This window comes from Ranitomeya imitator, chromosome 5 (assembly GCF_032444005.1).
Source record: "Ranitomeya imitator isolate aRanImi1 chromosome 5, aRanImi1.pri, whole genome shotgun sequence".
Taxonomy (NCBI): domain Eukaryota; kingdom Metazoa; phylum Chordata; class Amphibia; order Anura; family Dendrobatidae; genus Ranitomeya; species Ranitomeya imitator.
Genome location: NC_091286.1, coordinates 647,637,239 through 647,654,635, shown reverse-complemented (window position 1 = coordinate 647,654,635; position 17,397 = coordinate 647,637,239). Strand labels below are relative to the sequence as shown.

Sequence of the window (17,397 nt, the reverse complement as noted above, 5' to 3'; positions counted from 1 at the left end):
TAAAAAATTCCTAAATAAAGAAAAAAATATATATTGTTCCAATAAATACATTTATTTATGTAAATAAAAAACAATAAAAGTACACATATTTATTATCGCCATGTCCGTAACAATCCGACCTATGAAACTGTCCCACTAGTTAACCACTTTAGTGAACACCATAAAAAAAAACGAGGCAAAAACAAGGCTTTATCATAATACCGCCAAACAAAAAGTGGAATAACACGAGATCAAAAAGACAGATATAAATAAGCATGGTACCGCTGAAAACATCATCTTGTCCCGCCAAAAACAAGCCACCAGACAGCATTATCAGCAAAAAATAAAAAAGTTATAGCCCACAGAATAAAGTGATGCAAAAATAATAATTTTTCATAAAAAATAGTTTTTATTGTATAAAAGCGGCTAAACATAAAAAGATATAAATGAGATATCACTGTAATCGTAATGACCGAGGAATAAAACTGCTTTATCAATTTTTCCAACCATTCAAAAAAGATTACCGCACACTCAAGACTGGTAAGATGCAAAAGGTGTATGCCAATTTTATTGAAGAAAACAAAACAAAAAAGAAGTGGTTGCCACATTCATATTCATTTGAAATAGACAAAAAACCCGACGTTTCGACCCTCCCGGGTCTTACTCATGGGGTTACTGAAAAGCAAAGAAACTGTATAAGACAATGTTTTACATAGGGCAACATTATAGAAAGAAAAAAAGGGGGGGGAGAAAATTACAAGAGGAGAACAAAACAAGAAAACAAAACAGTACATGCAATAATAAAACACCAATAAGAGAACGAGAAGAACTATTATGTACGAAGCAACCTATAAGGCGAGGTAGTATGGTCAGGAACAACAAAAGGTTCTAGTAACAGGGTACAATAATAAACAAGGTATAATAATAGAGAAGCATGGTAATGAACTGTACAGTGTATTACCTCAAGTCCTTTGACATAGATGCATAATAGTGGCAGTGGTAGGGGGTGTACGACCGATCCCTTGTTAAGGCACAACCTGTCATAGTGGCAAGATGACATAATAATTAAATAGGAATGAAGAGTAGGGAATGTCGATCGAGCCTAACGGAGGAGGGTGGGATCCAGACACGTGTATCCAGTGTGGCATATATTAGAGAGTAGTGTCAGGTTATAGAGATAGGAGAGGAATAATAATGCTATGGGGGCACAAAAGGGCAGATAGGAGATAATGGAGTTAGTCCAGCCATAGAACTGATAGGTGTAGGGTACTGGGATAAAGTACCATAAAGGGGAACCACAAGAGCATTTGAAACTAGCAACACACGGGACAGAGTAAACTTATGCTGTACCTTATAATAAAGCCAGTCCGGGCAGAAGTTTCCCGGGAGCACAGAATCTGGGTGGTGAGGGCTGTTAGACACCTAGTGGGTCTGTAAAAATAGGTACAGGTACGAGGGGTCAGAGGATGATATCAGGAAAAAAGTGGCCGTAAATGGCCAGAGAAGAGGCGGCATATGTATACCTGAAAAGGGTCCCTGGGAGGATTAGCGGCGCATCCCGCGCCTTGCTGCGATGTCCTGGGGGGAGACCTGGAAAGTGAGAGTGGCTGGGGCTGCCGCCCTCAAATAGCGCCGGACAGGAAGTACCGGACTGGAAGTAACATCAGAGCCACGCCTCCGCACTGTGTGAGAGTATGGGCGAGAAGTTGCCCTTGAGTGGGAGTGGCTAAGCGCTTCTGAGTGTGTAAGGGGAAGGGGGTGGATATGAGAGCATTGTCCTGGTAATGGATGCTAGCAATGTAATTAACCTGTAATGAATTGCAGGGCTCGCTGTAGGAAGATGGAAGTTGGTAAAGGGAGGGGGGCAAAAAAGACTAGTTATATGTTGCGGCAGAAAACAAATAGTAGCTGAGATGGATATGAGGGGATAAAAAAATAAATAATAAATAAGCAAGGAGGAAAAAAAAAAAAAAAAATCCTGAAAAAAACATGAAAACATGGGTGAAGATAGCAAGGTAAACATAAAAACCAATAAAAAATAACAACAATTGGGGCAAAGATGAATGAAAATAAATACCAAAAAATGGAAAAAGGAAAATAAGTAAATGAGCAAAATAGAAGAATAAAAGTTGAAATGAAAAGGAAAAAATAAGAATAAATATAAAAAAACAAAAAATAATAAATAATAAAATAAAAATAATAAAGGATAAATAGGAAAAATGCTCAAAAAAAGAAAAAAGAAAACAATATAAATGAAGATCAAAAATTGATGAAAATCAAAAATCTAGAACTATGCGCTAGATAACTCACCTACTGGATGGTGGACTCAACGTGTCTGGAAGGTAAAGAATTAGAGAATTAGCATAGTGTTATAGTAACCAATCAATTTCTCTGTTGAGGCCTTTGGGACTTAGGGTCTCTAGTTTGTGGATCCAATAAGTCTCTCTCATTTTGAGCTGTCTAATGTGGTTACCACCTCTCCTGGGTCTAGGGACCTGCTCGATGACCTGGTATTTAAGCTGCGCCACCGTGTGTCGACATTTGATAAAATGATCAGGGATCGGTAACCAAGTTTTGCTGCAGCGAATGGTCGATTTGTGGCTTGCTATACGATCTTTTATGTGCTGGGTGGTCTCTCCTACGTACATGAGTCCACATGGGCACTTTATAACGTAAACAACAAAGTTAGAGTTGCACGTGTAGTAGCCACGGATCGGGAAGGTCTTACCTGTCCTGGGGTGTGTTATGCTGTCCGACTTGATGACATTAGAACAGGAGGCGCAGTTGAGACAAGGAAATGTCCCTAAACGATGTGGAGCTAGTACAGTCTGGTTAGTTGTAGGGCGTAGGCTGCCTACGTCTGCCCGAACCAGTTTATCCTTAATACTGGGGGCTCTCCTATTACACATAAGAGGTGGTGAGGAAAAGCTGGTGATGTTGGGGTAGGCCTTACCCAGGAGAGGCCAATGCTTGTTAATAACTCTCTCGATTTTGGGCATAAACGGGTGAAATGTGTGGACAAATGGAACCCTGTTCTCATTGGTATTGACTAGAGGTGGTGGTGGAGGTTGTAGAATCCGGGCTTTTTCTTGGTCAAGTAGACGTTGCAGGTAATTTCTCTCCCTAAACTTTTGGGACATGTTTTCTAGGCGTGTGGGGAGTATTTCTGGGTCAGAGACAATCCTAGCCACCCTGGTGAATTGTGAGCGGGGAAGGCTACTACGTGTTGCCTTTGGATGGCTACTAGAGAAGTGTAGAAGACTATTGCAGTCTGTAGGCTTGCAAAAGAGATCAGTAGATAGATGGCCCTGATCATCCTTTCGGACAAGGGTGTCCAGAAAGGAGATTTGGTTGGAGTCATGGTGCATAGTGAACTGAAGCTCAGGGTAGATGGAATTGAGGGTCTGATGGAATGCCCGTAATGTATCGGTGGACCCTGTCCAGATGAAGAAGATATCATCTATGTAGCGTAAATAGCAGTTAGCGTGTTCCTTATATCTGGCATCAGTGTAGATGAAACTCTCCTCAAATGAATTCATGTACGCATTAGCGTATGCCGGTGCGACGTTCGAGCCCATCGCGGTCCCCTGGCATTGTACGTAATAGGTATCCTCATAGAGGAAGTAGTTCTCGCAAAGAACCAATCTCAATAAGTCTATGCATAGATTTATATAGGAGGTGGATTTACCAGAGTTCTCTAGTAGTGATCTGGATGCCGCAATGCCTTTCTCATGGCTGATGGAAGTGTAGAGACTATTTACGTCCATAGTCACAAGGAGACTATCTGGAGGTATGTTGCCATGTTGTCTTAACACTCTGAGGAAATGGCCCGTGTCTAATATAAAGGACTTGTTACTTTTGATGAGTGGGGTCAGGATTTTCTCCAGGAAGACTGATAAGGGTGATAATATAGAGTCGGTGGATGCCACTATGGGGCGACCGGGGGGATTTGTTAGGGACTTATGGATTTTCGGTAGTATATAGAAGACCGGGGTGGTTGGATGGGGGTTGGAGAGGAATTTGGCTGTTTGCTGGTCAATGGTACCACTATCAATATAGGTTTTGATGACAAGTTCGATTTTTTTCCGTATTTCAAAAGTAGGGTCCCTTGGGATAATCCTCTAAGTATTAGTATCTGATAGTTGGCGTAACACCTCAGTGGAATATAGTGTACGATCCAGAATAACGATCGCCCCACCCTTATCCGCCGGTTTAATGACAATGGTTTTGTTGTTGTGCAGAGAAGTAAGTGCCTGTTTTTCGGATGGTGTTAGCTTTGCACGAGTAGGGAAGAGACCTAGACGGTGTTGGTGAGAGAGAGCTTTGATATCCTTACCAACAAATGAAATAAACGTTTCAACAGCATGAAAGGTCTGGGGTGGGTTGAGGGAACTAGGGTTCCTTAAACCTAGTGATGTCAGAGGGATCTCCGCAACAGAGACGTCCCCGTTAGGAGACACTCTGTTCTCGGATTTTCCCGTCATTGTCCCAAAGTGAGTCTTCAGTCTCACCAGACGATAAAGTCTCTGCAGGTCCCTCTCCAGCTGGAAGCTATCCCAGATCGGAGTGGGACAAAACGACAGTCCTTTTTGCAGTACGTCGAGTTCCGCAGGGGAGAGCATATAGCCTGAAATGTTAATGACTAGGTTAGGTGTCTTACCTGTGACCGGGTTGTCATTTTTCCTCGATCTCCTTGTTGGTCTGTACGCTGGTAACCTCCCCTGCGGCCTTTCGATAAAAAATGGGATCTGTTTGAGCCTGTTGATGAGTCGCTCTCTGTACTGAATGAGCCCGTTTTGCGTTGATACAGCCGGCGCCAAGGATTGTTGCCTGTAGAATCGCTCCATCTATAGAAATTTGCAGAGACTCTAGTTCCTTCAACCCACCCCAGACCTTTCATGCTGTTGAAACGTTTATTTCATTTGTTGATAAGGATATCAAAGATCTCTCTCACCAACACCGTCTAAGTCTCTTCCCTACTCGTGCAAACCTAACACCATCCGAAAAACAGGCACTTACTTCTCTGCACAACAACAAAACCATTGTCATTAAACCGGCGGATAAGGGTGGGGCGATCGTTATTCTGGATCGTACACTATATTCCACTGAGGTGTTACGCCAACTATCAGATACTAATACTTAGAGGATTATCCCAAGGGACCCTACTTTTGAAATACGGAAAAAAATCGAACTTGTCATCAAAACCTATATTGATAGTGGTACCATTGACCAGCAAACAGCCAAATTCCTCTCCAACCCCCATCCAACCACCCCAGACTTCTATATACTACCGAAAATCCATAAGTCCCTAACAAATCCCCCCGGTCGCCCCATAGTGGCATCCACCGACTCTATATTATCACCCTTATCAGTCTTCCTGGAGAAAATCCTGACCCCACTCATCAAAAGTAACAAGTCCTTTATATTAGACACGGGCCATTTCCTCAGAGTGTTAAGACAACATGGCAACATACCTCCAGATAGTCTCCTTGTGACTATGGACGTAAATAGTCTCTACACATCCATCAGCCATGAGAAAGGCATTGCGGCATCCAGATCACTACTAGAGAACTCTGGTAAATCCACCTCCTATATAAATCTATGCATAGACTTATTGAGATTGGTTCTTTGCGAGAACTACTTCCTCTATGAGGATACCTATTACGTACAATGCCAGGGGACCGCGATGGGCTCGAACGTCGCACCAGCGTACGCTAATGCGTACATGAATTCATTTGAGGAGAGTTTTATCTACACTGATGCCAGATATAAGGAACACGCTAACTGCTATTTACGCTACATAGATGATATCTTCTTCATCTGGACAGGGTCCACCGATACATTACGGGCATTCCATCAGACCCTCAATTCCATCTACCCTGAGCTTCAGTTCACTATGCACCATGACTCCAACCAAATCTCCTTTCTGGACACCCTTGTCCGAAAGGATGATCAGGGCCGTCTATCTACTGATCTCTTTTGCAAGCCTACAGACTGCAATAGTCTTCTACACTTCTCTAGTAGCCATCCAAAGGCAACACGTAGTAGCCTTCCCCGCTCACAATTCACCAGGGTGGCTAGGATTGTCTCTGACCCAGAAATACTCCCCACACGCCTAGAAAACATGTCCCAAAAGTTTAGGGAGAGAAATTACCTGCAACGTCTACTTGACCAAGAAAAAGCCCGGATTCTACAACCTCCACCACCACCTCTAGTCAATACCAATGAGAACAGGGTTCCATTTGTCCACACATTTCACCCGTTTATGCCCAAAATCGAGAGAGTTATTAACAAGCATTGGCCTCTCCTGGGTAAGGCCTACCCCAACATCACCAGCTTTTCCTCACCACCTCTTATGTGTAATAGGAGAGCCCCCAGTATTAAGGATAAACTGGTTCGGGCAGACGTAGGCAGCCTACGCCCTACAACTAACCAGACTGTACTAGCTCCACATCGTTTAGGGACATTTCCTTGTGTCAACTGCGCCTCCTGTTCTAATGTCATCAAGTCGGACAGCATAACACACCCCAGGACAGGTAACACCTTCCCGATCCGTGGCTACTATACGTGCAACTCTAACTTTGTTGTTTACGTTATAAAGTGCCCATGTGGACTCATGTACGTAGGAGAGACCACCCAGCACATAAAAGATCGTATAGCAAGCCACAAATCGACCATTCGCTGCAGCAAAACTTGGTTACCGATCCCTGATCATTTTATCAAATGTCGACACACGGTGGCGCAGCTTAAATACCAGATCATCGAGTAGGTCCCTAGACCCAGGAGAGGTGGTAACCACATTAGACAGCTCAAAATGAGAGAGACTTATTGGATCCACAAACTAGAGACCCTAAGTCCCAAAGGCCTCAACAGAGAAATTGATTGGTTACTATAACACTATGCTAATTCTCTAATTCTTTACCTTCCAGACACGTTGAGTCCACCATCCAGTAGGTGAGTTATCTAGCGCATAGTTCTAGATTTTTGATTTTCATCAATTTTTGATCTTCATTTATATTGTTTTCTTTTTTCTTTTTTTGAGCATTTTTCCTATTTATCCTTTATTATTTTTATTTTATTATTTATTATTTTTTGTTTTTTTATATTTATTCTTATTTTTTCCTTTTCATTTCAATTTTTATTCTTCTATTTTGGCTCATTTACTTATTTTCCTTTTTCCATTTTTTGGTATTTATTTTCATTCATCTTTGCCCCAATTGTTGTTATTTTTTATTGGTTTTTATGTTTACCTTGCTATCTTCACCCATGTTTTCATGTTTTTTTCAGGATTTTTTTTTTTTTTTTCCTCCTTGCTTATTTATTATTTATTTTTTTATCCCCTCATATCCATCTCAGCTACTATTTGTTTTCTGCCGCAACATATAACTAGTCTTTTTTGCCCCCCTCCCTTTACCAACTTCCATCTTCCTACAGCGAGCCCTGCAATTCATTACAGGTTAATTACATTGCTAGCATCCATTACCAGGACAATGCTCTCATATCCACCCCCTTCCCCTTACACACTCAGAAGCGCTTAGCCACTCCCACTCAAGGGCAACTTCTCGCCCATACTCTCACACAGAGCTCAGTGCGGAGGCATGGCTCTGATGTCACTTCCAGTCTGGTACTTCCTGTCCGGCGCTATTTGAGGGCAGCAGCCCCAGCCACTCTCACTTTCCAGGTCTCCCCCCAGGACATCGCAGCAAGGCGCGGGATGCGCCGCTAATCCTCCCAGGGACCCTTTTCAGGTATACATATGCCGCCTCTTCTCTGGCCATTTACGGCCACTTTTTTCCTGATATCATCCTCTGACCCCTCGTACCTGTACCTATTTTTACAGACCCACTAGGTGTCTAACAGCCCTCACCACCCAGATTCTGTGCTCCCGGGAAACTTCTGCCCAGACTGGCTTTATTATAAGGTACAGCATAAGTTTACTCTGTCCCGTGTGTTGCTAGTTTCAAATGCTCTTGTGGTTCCCCTTTATGGTACTTTATCCCAGTACCCTACACCTATCAGTTCTATGGCTGGACTAACTCCATTATCTCCTATCTGCCCTTTTGGGCCCCCATAGCATTATTATTCCTCTCCTATCTCTATAACCTGACACTACTCTCTAATATATGCCACACTGGATACACGTGTCTGGATCCCACCCTCCTCCGTTAGGCTCGATCGACATTCCCTACTCTTCATTCCTATTTAATTATTATGTCATCTTGCCACTATGACAGGTTGTGCCTTAACAAGGGATCGGTCGTACACCCCCTACCACTGCCACTATTATGCATCTATGTCAAAGGACTTGAGGTAATACACTGTACAGTTCATTATCATGCTTCTCTATTATTATACCTTGTTTATTATTGTACCCTGTTACTAGAACCTTTTGTTGTTCCTGACCATACTACCTCGCCTTCTAGGTTGCTTCGTACATAATAGTTCTTCTCGTTCTCTTATTGGTGTTTTATTATTGCATGTACTGTTTTGTTTTCTTGTTTTGTTCTCCTCTTGTAATTTTCTCCCCCCCCCCTTTTTTTCTTTCTATAATGTTGCCCTATGTAAAACATTGTCTTATACAGTTTCTTTGCTTTTCAGTAACCCCATGAGTAAGACCCGGGAGGGTCGAAACGTCGGGTTTTTTGTCTATTTCAAATGAATATGAATGTGGCAACCACTTCTTTTTTGTTTTGTTTTCTTCAATAAAATTGGCATACACCTTTTGCATCTTACCAGTCTTGAGTGTGCGGTAATCTTTTTTGAATGATTGACTTGACCTCACGGTCAGTTTACCAGCACCTCCTTGTCCCTGACCTGAGTGCACACCATTTTCCTTGTCTACCTTATCAATTTTTCCAATCGCGGAAGGGTATAAATGCCCCCTCCCCCAAAAGTTGTTCATGAATTGCTGGCTTTTGTTCATTCTGCTTCACAAAAATCGGAATAAAAAGTGATAAAAAAAGTTACGAGCCCGAAAATGGTACCAATAAAATCGTCAACTTGTCTCGCAAAAAACAAGACCTCACATGACTCTGTGGACAAAAATATGGAAAAATTATAGCTCTCAAAATGTGGTGATGCAAAAACTATTTTTTGCAATAAAAATCATCTTTTGTGTGGGACAGCTGCCAAATATAAAACCATGCTATAAAAACCCAATATAAATAGTAAATCAAACCCTCCTTTATCACCGCCTTAGTTAGGGAAAAATAATAAAATTAATAAAAGTATTTATTTCTATTTTCCCATTAGAGTTAGGGTTAGGACTAAAGTTAGGGTTGGGGCTACAGTTAGGGTTAGGGTTGGTGCTAAAATTAGAGTTAGGGTTTGGATTATATTTACGGTTGGGATTAGCGTTAGGGGTGTGTCATGGTTAGGGTATGGTTAGCATTATGGTTGGGATTAGGGTTAGGGGTGTTTTGGAGTTAGGGGTGTGGTTAGGGCTGGGATTATGGTTAGAGGTGTGTTGGGGTTAAAGGTGTGTTGGGGTTAGGGGTGTGGTTAGGGTTGGGATAAGGGTTGGGGCATGTTCGGGTGGGTGGTGTGGTTACGGTTATGGTTACGTTTGGCATTAGGGTTAGGGGTGTGTTCAGGTTAGGGTTGGAGTTAGAATTGGGGGTTTCCACTGTTCAGGCACATCAGGGGCTCTCCAAACGCGACATGGCGTCAGACCTCAATTCCAGCCAATTCTGCGTTGAAAAAGTAAAACAGTGCTCCTTCCCTTCCAATCTCTCCCATACGTACAAACAGGGGTTTACCCCAACATATGGGGTACCAGCATATTCAAGACAAATTGGATAACAACTTTTGGGGTCAAATTTCTCTTGTTACCCTTGGGAAAATAAAAATTCGGGGGCTAAAAATCATTTTTGTGGGAAAAATAGATTTTTTAGTTTCATGGCTCTTCGTTATAAACTGTAGTGAAACACTTGGGGGTTCAAAGTTCTCACAACACATCTAGATAAGTTTCTTGGGGGGTCTAGTTTCCAATATGGAGTCACTTGTGGGGGGTTTTTACTCTTTAGGTACATTAGGCGCTCTCCAAATGCAACATGGAGTCCTATCTCAAATCCAGCCAATTTTGAATTGGAAAGTCAAACGGCGCTCCTTCACTTCCGAGCTCTGCCATGTGCCCAAACAGTGGTCCCCCCTCACATATGGGGTATCTGCGTACTGAGGACAAATTTTGGGGTTCAATTTCTCCTGTTACACTTGGTAAAATAAAACAAATTGAATCTGAAATAATTTTTTTGTGGAAAAAAAGTTAAATGTTCATTTTTTTAAACATTCCAAAAAATTCCTGTGAAGCACCTGAAGGAATAATAAACTTCTTGAATGTGGTTTTGAGCACCTCGATGGGTGCAGTTTTTAGAATGGTGTCACACTTTGGTATCTTCTATCATATAGACCCCTCAAAGTGACTTCAAATGTGATGTGGTCCATAAAAAAATGGTGTAAAAATGAGAAATTGCTGGTCAACTTTTAACCCTTATAACTCCCTAACAAAAAAAATTTTGGTTCCACAATTGTGCTGATGTAAAGTAGACATGTGGGAAATGTTACTTATTAAGTATCTTGTGTGACATATCTCGCACAAAGGCATGAAAATTCAAAGATGGAAAATTACAAAATGTTTGCCAAATTTCCGTTCTTTTCACAAATAAACACAAGTAATGTCGAGGAAATTTTACCACTTGCATGAAGTACAATATGTCATGAGAAAACAGTGTCAGAATCACCAGGATCCATGCAAGCGTTCCAGAGTTACAACCTCATAAAGTGACAGTGGTCAGAATTGTAAAAATTGGTCCGGTCATTAACGTGCAAACCATCCTTGGGGGTTAAGGGGTTAAGCTTTTTTTTTTTTGTCTCCTAATATTATACTGCATGATATACATATAGTAGGACTGATTATTTTTGTCACTATACTGTCTTAACAGTCTGTAATATGACTTAGGGTACTGTCACACTATAACATTTCGATCGCTACGACGGTACGATTCGTGACGTTCCAGCGATATCGTTACGATATCGCTGTGTCTGACACGCAGCAGCGATCAGGGATCCTGCTGAGAATCGTATGTCGTAGCAGATCGTTTAGAACTTTCTTTCATCGCTGGATCTCCCGCTGTCATCGCTAGATCGGTGTGTGTGACACCGATCTAGCGATCTAGCGATGCGATCCAGCGATGCGTTCGCTTGTAACCAGGGTAAACATCGGGTAACTAAGCGCAGGACCGCGCTTAGTTACCCGATGTTTACCCTGGTTACAAGCGTTAAACTAAAAAAAAACAAACAGCACATACTTACATTCTGGTGTCCATCAGGTCCCTTGCCGTCTGCTTCCCGCACTGTGACTGCCGGCCGTAAAGTGAAAGCAGAGCACAGCGGCTGTGCTTTCACTTTCACTTTACGGCCGGCAGTCACTGAGTGCGGGAACCAGACTGCAAGGGACCTGACGGACACCAGAATGTAAGTATGTGCTGTTTGTTTTTTTTTAGTTTAACGCTTGTAACCAGGGTAAACATCAGGTAACTAAGCGCGGTCCTGCGCTTAGTTACCCGATGTTTACCCTGGTTACCCAGGGACCTCGGCATCATTGGTCGCTGGAGAGCTGTCTGTGTGACAGCTCCCCAGCGACCACACTACGATTTACCTACGATCACGGCCAGGTCATATCGCTGGTCGTGATCGTAGCTAAATCGTATAGTGTGACGGTACCCTTATAGTATCATGCCTTACATTCAATTTCTTACGTGACTCAGGGAAGTTAATTAGTATTCCCTGCTTTGTCTGATATAGACTACCTTGCTACCCTTTACTTTTTGTGAAAACCCCCTCCCACCTTTATCTACTTGGTTTTATCCCCTTTTGAATCTCCTTACATATTCCATTTACTCTCTGGTTCATGTCTTTTTTACATTTAATCCTTAATAAAATGTTTACAATTTATACTCTTTTGAATGGTGTTTTTCTGGGTACTTTGTACTCTGACTTTGGTGGTAAATGTCAGTAGAACCCACCGGTTATTGATCTTTACTTGAGTGCTGTAATGTTCTATTAATTGGCCTCCCCCTTGCTCAACTTTCCCCTCTCCAGTCCATCCTTAATGCAGCAGCCAGGGTCGTCCATCTGGCTAATCGGTACTCGGACGAGTCCGCTCTTCGCCTCTCATTGTCCTGTTTATTTGCCTACCCGCTCGATATGCACTGCAAACGACTTTCGACTAACCTCTGCACTAATCTGTACCTCCCATTCCTGGCTCCAAGACTTCTCCCGTGCTGCGCCAATCATCTGGAATGCTCTATCCCAAGAAATTAGGACTATCCACAACTTTCACACTTTCAGTCACTCCCTCAAAACACATCTATTCAGTGTGGCCTATCATGTTCCCTAATCCCTAAGTCCGTGTGTGTGTGTGTGTTTGGCTCATTCACTATCTATCTGAAAATAACCCTCCATCAAACTCCATCGCACAAAACAGCACAACAAAAACTGGCTGTTGACTACCTCATGCAGCCTTTCAATTTCCCCACTCCCTTAAGATGGCTGGATCATCATTGTAAATACACACCTGTACTTTGTGTCTCCCCCCACCTCATTTTAGATTGTAACCTCTCACGAGCAGGGTCGTCATATTTTGCTTTAATTATTGTATTGCTTTCAACGTTATTACTTATGACTTGTGTATGAAGCTGTTAAACTGTAAAGTGCTGTGGAATATGTTGGCGCTATATAAATAAACATTATTATTATTATTATTATTATTAAATGATGGGAAAATCCCTATAACCATGTTTATGCGTCTTTTGAATATTGTTATGGCCATTTCCCAAAATTAGTAGTAAATAAAAAGTTCTATATCTCTGTACCCGTAATGTGGATTTCAAGGAAAGCAAAACAGCATGCTCAGGAGAAGAGTGGGAATAAAATATGAGCAAGAATTAGACACTTTTGAGCTGGTAACAGGTTCTCTTCAATAGTAGGTTTATAAATTTGGTTACATAATTGATATGCATTTTTCAATTTCCAATTAAAGATAGTTGGGCCACATGCACAGGTGACATGTGGATCCGTGGAGATCTTATAGCCATTCAATCAACATGCATCGATCCATATGTCACATGTACATCAGACCTACATATTTTGTCACAATATTAAACTGTAGTTCTGGAATAGATCAAGCCTCATTATGTTTCTAAATCATGTTTTTGGCTGCTTGAATAGTAGAGTTGGTGCAAATATATTTGCACGTCCCATTTTAAATATGGTCTGTGGCCATGGAATGTGAGCAGGAGAGCCACCTCTTACGTGACATCAATCGTGGATGTTTTTTTGATCAATCAGTCTCTCATGGGGTGACACATGTGATGTTACCCCAGGCCAGCTAATCAAAAGAAGAGTCAGGGATGAAAGCGGATAAGATTAGTTCACAGTTTGCAAAAGAGAATTATATAACCATACAGCTGACTTGAATAAACTGCAACCCACGGGTCATATGTGAACCTTTGTTCTAGCTCTCGAAAATCAAATACAGCCAAATGTATGGAGAAAAGCTGCAGTGGTGCTGCGGTGACTCTAGATAACATTGTGCACCTGATAGACACATAGAGATGCATGTCAGCTGTGCACCCTACATTTAGGGATAAGCAGATGCGGTTGAGTTAAATTTCCTGAAATACACAGGTCCCTGCAATTTCAAACCCTTCATGATTTGATTCACGAGGATCAGCAAATAAAATGTGGCATGTGACACAATGCCGAAAAATCAGGGAGCGGTCTAATAATGTCAGGCATTGCCTCTTAATGCCCTGCAGCTATGGGATCCCATATTTGTTCGGCAGCCACATATAAAAATAAAATGATGGAGGCCAGCCAAAGAGCCCAGCATAGGGATAGAAAATAAGAATCCATTTCTCATTTGACGTAGGGTTAGAAAAAGACCTAATCTGATTGTGAAGTATTATTCCAGTGCTGAAAAAGAATGAAAATAGATGTAGCCTCAGTCTGTGGGTATTAATCCAAAGATTGAAATGATATACAGTGGGGCAAAAAAGTATTTAGTCAGTCAGCAATAGTGCAAGTTCCACCACTTAAAAAGATGAGAGGCGTCTGTAATTTACATCATAGGTAGACCTCAACTATGGGAGACAAACTGAGAAAAAAAAATCCAGAAAATCACATTGTCTGTTTTTTTAACATTTTATTTGCATTTTATGGTGGAAAATAAGTATTTGGTCAGAAACAAACAATCAAGATTTCTGGCTCTCACAGACCTGTAACTTCTTCTTTAAGAGTCTCCTCTTTCCTCCACTCATTACCTGTAGTAATGGCACCTGTTTAAACTTGTTATCAGTATAACAAGACACCTGTGCACACCCTCAAACAGTCTGACTCCAAACTCCACTATGGTGAAGACAAAAGAGCTGTCAAAGGACACCAGAAACAAAATTGTAGCCCTGCACCAGGCTGGGAAGACTGAATCTGCAATAGCCAACCAGCTTGGAGTGAAGAAATCAACAGTGGGAGCAATAATTAGAAAATGGAAGACATACAAGACCACTGATAATCTCCCTCGATCTGGGGCTCCACGCAAAATCTCACCCCGTGGGGTCAGAATGATCACAAGAACGGTGAGCAAAAATCCCAGAACCATGCGGGGGGACCTAGTGAATGAACTGCAGAGAGCTGGGACCAATGTAACAAGGCCTACCATAAGTAACACACTACGCCACCATGGACTCAGATCCTGCAGTGCCAGACGTGTCCCACTGCTTAAGCCAGTACATGTCCGGGCCCGTCTGAAGTTTGCTAGAGAGCATTTGGATGATCCAGAGGAGTTTTGGGAGAATGTCCTATGGTCTGATGAAACCAAACTGGAACTGTTTGGTAGAAACACAACTTGTCGTGTTTGGAGGAAAAAGAATACTGAGTTGCATCCATCAAACACCATACCTACTGTAAAGCATGGTGGTGGAAACATCATGCTTTGGGGCTGTTTCTCTGCAAAGGGGCCAGGATGACTGATCCGGGTACATGATAGAATGAATGGGGCCATGTATCGTGAGATTTTGAGTGCAAACCTCCTTCCATCAGCAGGGGCATTGAAGATGAAACGTGGCTGGGTCTTTCAACATGACAATGATCCAAAGCACACCGCCAGGGCAACGAAGGAGTGGCTTCGTAAGAAGCATTTCAAGGTCCTGGAGTGGCCTAGCCAGTCTCCAGATCTCAACCCTATAGAAAACCTTTGGAGGGAGTTGAAAGTCCGTGTTGCCAAGTGAAAAGCCAAAAACATCACTGCTCTAGAGGAGATCTGCATGGAGGAATGGGCCAACATACCAACAACAGTGTGTGGCAACCTTGTGAAGACTTACAGAAAACGTTTGACCTCTGTCATTGCCAACAAAGGATATATTACAAAGTATTGAGATGAAATTTTGTTTCTGACCAAATACTTATTTTCCACCATAATATGCAAATAAAATGTTAAAAAAACAGACAATGTGATTTTCTGGATTTTTTTTTCTCAGTTTGTCTCCCTTAGTTGAGGTCTACCTATGATGTAAATTACAGACGCCTCTCATCTTTTTAAGTGGTGGAACTTGCACTATTGCTGACTGACTAAATACTTTTTTGCCCCACTGTAGGTAAGAGCTGTAGCCAGTGGAGTAACTAGAGTACTATAGGCTCCCATGCAAAACTTAAATCTACCCCTCCTCCAGTATGTTGGTGAGATGCAAGAGCCCTAGTAGAGTTCTAAATCCTATAAGGACATATGTGTTTCCCCCACTACCCCATTATGTTCTTGTCACGGCGCCCGGGTATCTATGCTGCAGGGGAAGCTGCACAAACCAGCTGAGCAAGACGCCAAGTTACTAACCTGAACCCATGGGACCTTTGACATGAAACTGAGTGTACAGGTAATGAACAGGATCTTAGACCATGTGACAGAGTGGGAGGAGGAAAGGGGGCCGAGCCAGACGCCAGGGAAACAGAGAAAGGACAAGCACTAAAGAATAATCAAACAAGCAGAAGTCATAGCCAGGAGATAACGAGGTACCAAAACGGAGAGACAGGGAATCGTCAGAAGCAAAGCCAGAGTTCAGTAGCCAGGAACACAAACAGGGTAAAGCACGGAAAGCAAGACAACGCTATGCAAGCCAGGCACACACTCCAGGAGTCACGCATACAGACAGAAACAAAATCTATAGCTGACAGAGGAACCAGGTTAGGAGCGAGTATAAATACCCCTCCAATTTTGGAAAAGAGGCTAGCAAAATTAACCCAGACAGGACATTAACCATGTCCCGACCATGACAGTTCTAATGTCCTCCATCCTCTACTAATGTCCCCCAACCTTGGCCCCTTCCAGTTATGTCCCCATCCTGATAAATACAGTGGGTATGGAAAGTATTCAGACACCTTTAAATTTTTGACTCTTTGTTTCATTGCAGCCATTTGGTAAATTCAAAAAAAAGCTATTTTTTCTCATTAATGTACACTCTTCACCCCATCTTGACTAAACAGAAATGTAGTAATTTTTGAAAATGTATTAAACAAGAAAAACTGAAATATCACATGGTGAGAAGTATTCAGACCCTTTGCTCAGTAGTGAGTAGAAGCACCTTTTGAGCTAGTAAAGCCATGAGTCTTCTTGAGAATGATGCAACAAATTTTGAACACACAGATTTGGGAATCCTCTGCCATTCTTCTTTGCAGATCCTCTCCAGTTCCATCAGATTAGATGGTGAACAATGGTGGACAGCCATTTTCAGGTCTCTCCAGAAATGCTCAATTGGGTTAAGGTCAGGGCCCTGGCTGGGCCAGTCAAGAAAGGTCACAGAGTTGTTCTGAAGCCACTCGTTTGTTATTTTATCTGTGTGCTTAGGGTCATGGTCTTGTTGGAAGGTAACCTCTGACCAAGTCTGAGGTCCAGAGCACTCTGGAAGAGGTTTTCATCCAGGATATCTGTGTACTTGGTGGCATTCATGTTTCCTTCAATGACAACCAGTTGTCCTGTCTCTGCAGCTGAAAAACACCCCCATAGCATGATGTTGCCACCACCATGCTTCACTGTTGGGATTGTATTGGGCAGGTGATGAGCAGTGCCTGGTTTTCTCCACACATATTACTTATCATAGTATGGGAGTCTTTTATTTTTTTTTTTAGCAAACTCAATGCTGACTCTCATATGTCTTGCACTGAGAAGAGGCTTCTGTTGGGCCACTCTGCCATAAAGGCCTGACTGGTGGAGGGCTGCAATGATAGTTGACTTTGTGGAACTTTCTCCTATCTCCCTACTGCATCTCTGGAGCTCAGCCACAGTGATCTTGGGGTTCTTCTTTACCTCTCTCACCAAGGCTCTTCTCCGACGATTGCTCAGTTTGGCTGGACGGCCAGGTCTAGGAAGACTGC

The 17,397-nt window shown here is 42.4% G+C and overlaps 2 long non-coding RNA genes across 2 annotated transcripts; one reads left to right on the top strand and one right to left on the bottom strand.

Annotated features, from left to right (window-relative positions):
• Nucleotides 1–554: 554 nt before the first annotated feature.
• On the bottom strand, nucleotides 555–2,733 carry LOC138680955 (uncharacterized). The gene is made up of 3 exons (XR_011321855.1): nucleotides 2,290–2,733; nucleotides 941–1,016; nucleotides 555–654 (listed from the first exon to the last, which is right to left on the bottom strand). It is a non-coding gene; the product is annotated as an uncharacterized lncRNA (long non-coding RNA).
• A 4,173-nt stretch (nucleotides 2,734–6,906) lies between these two features.
• On the top strand, nucleotides 6,907–8,674 carry LOC138680954 (uncharacterized). Its single transcript, XR_011321854.1, has 3 exons — nucleotides 6,907–6,933; nucleotides 8,214–8,289; nucleotides 8,578–8,674. It is a non-coding gene; the product is annotated as an uncharacterized lncRNA (long non-coding RNA).
• Nucleotides 8,675–17,397: the final 8,723 nt, after the last annotated feature.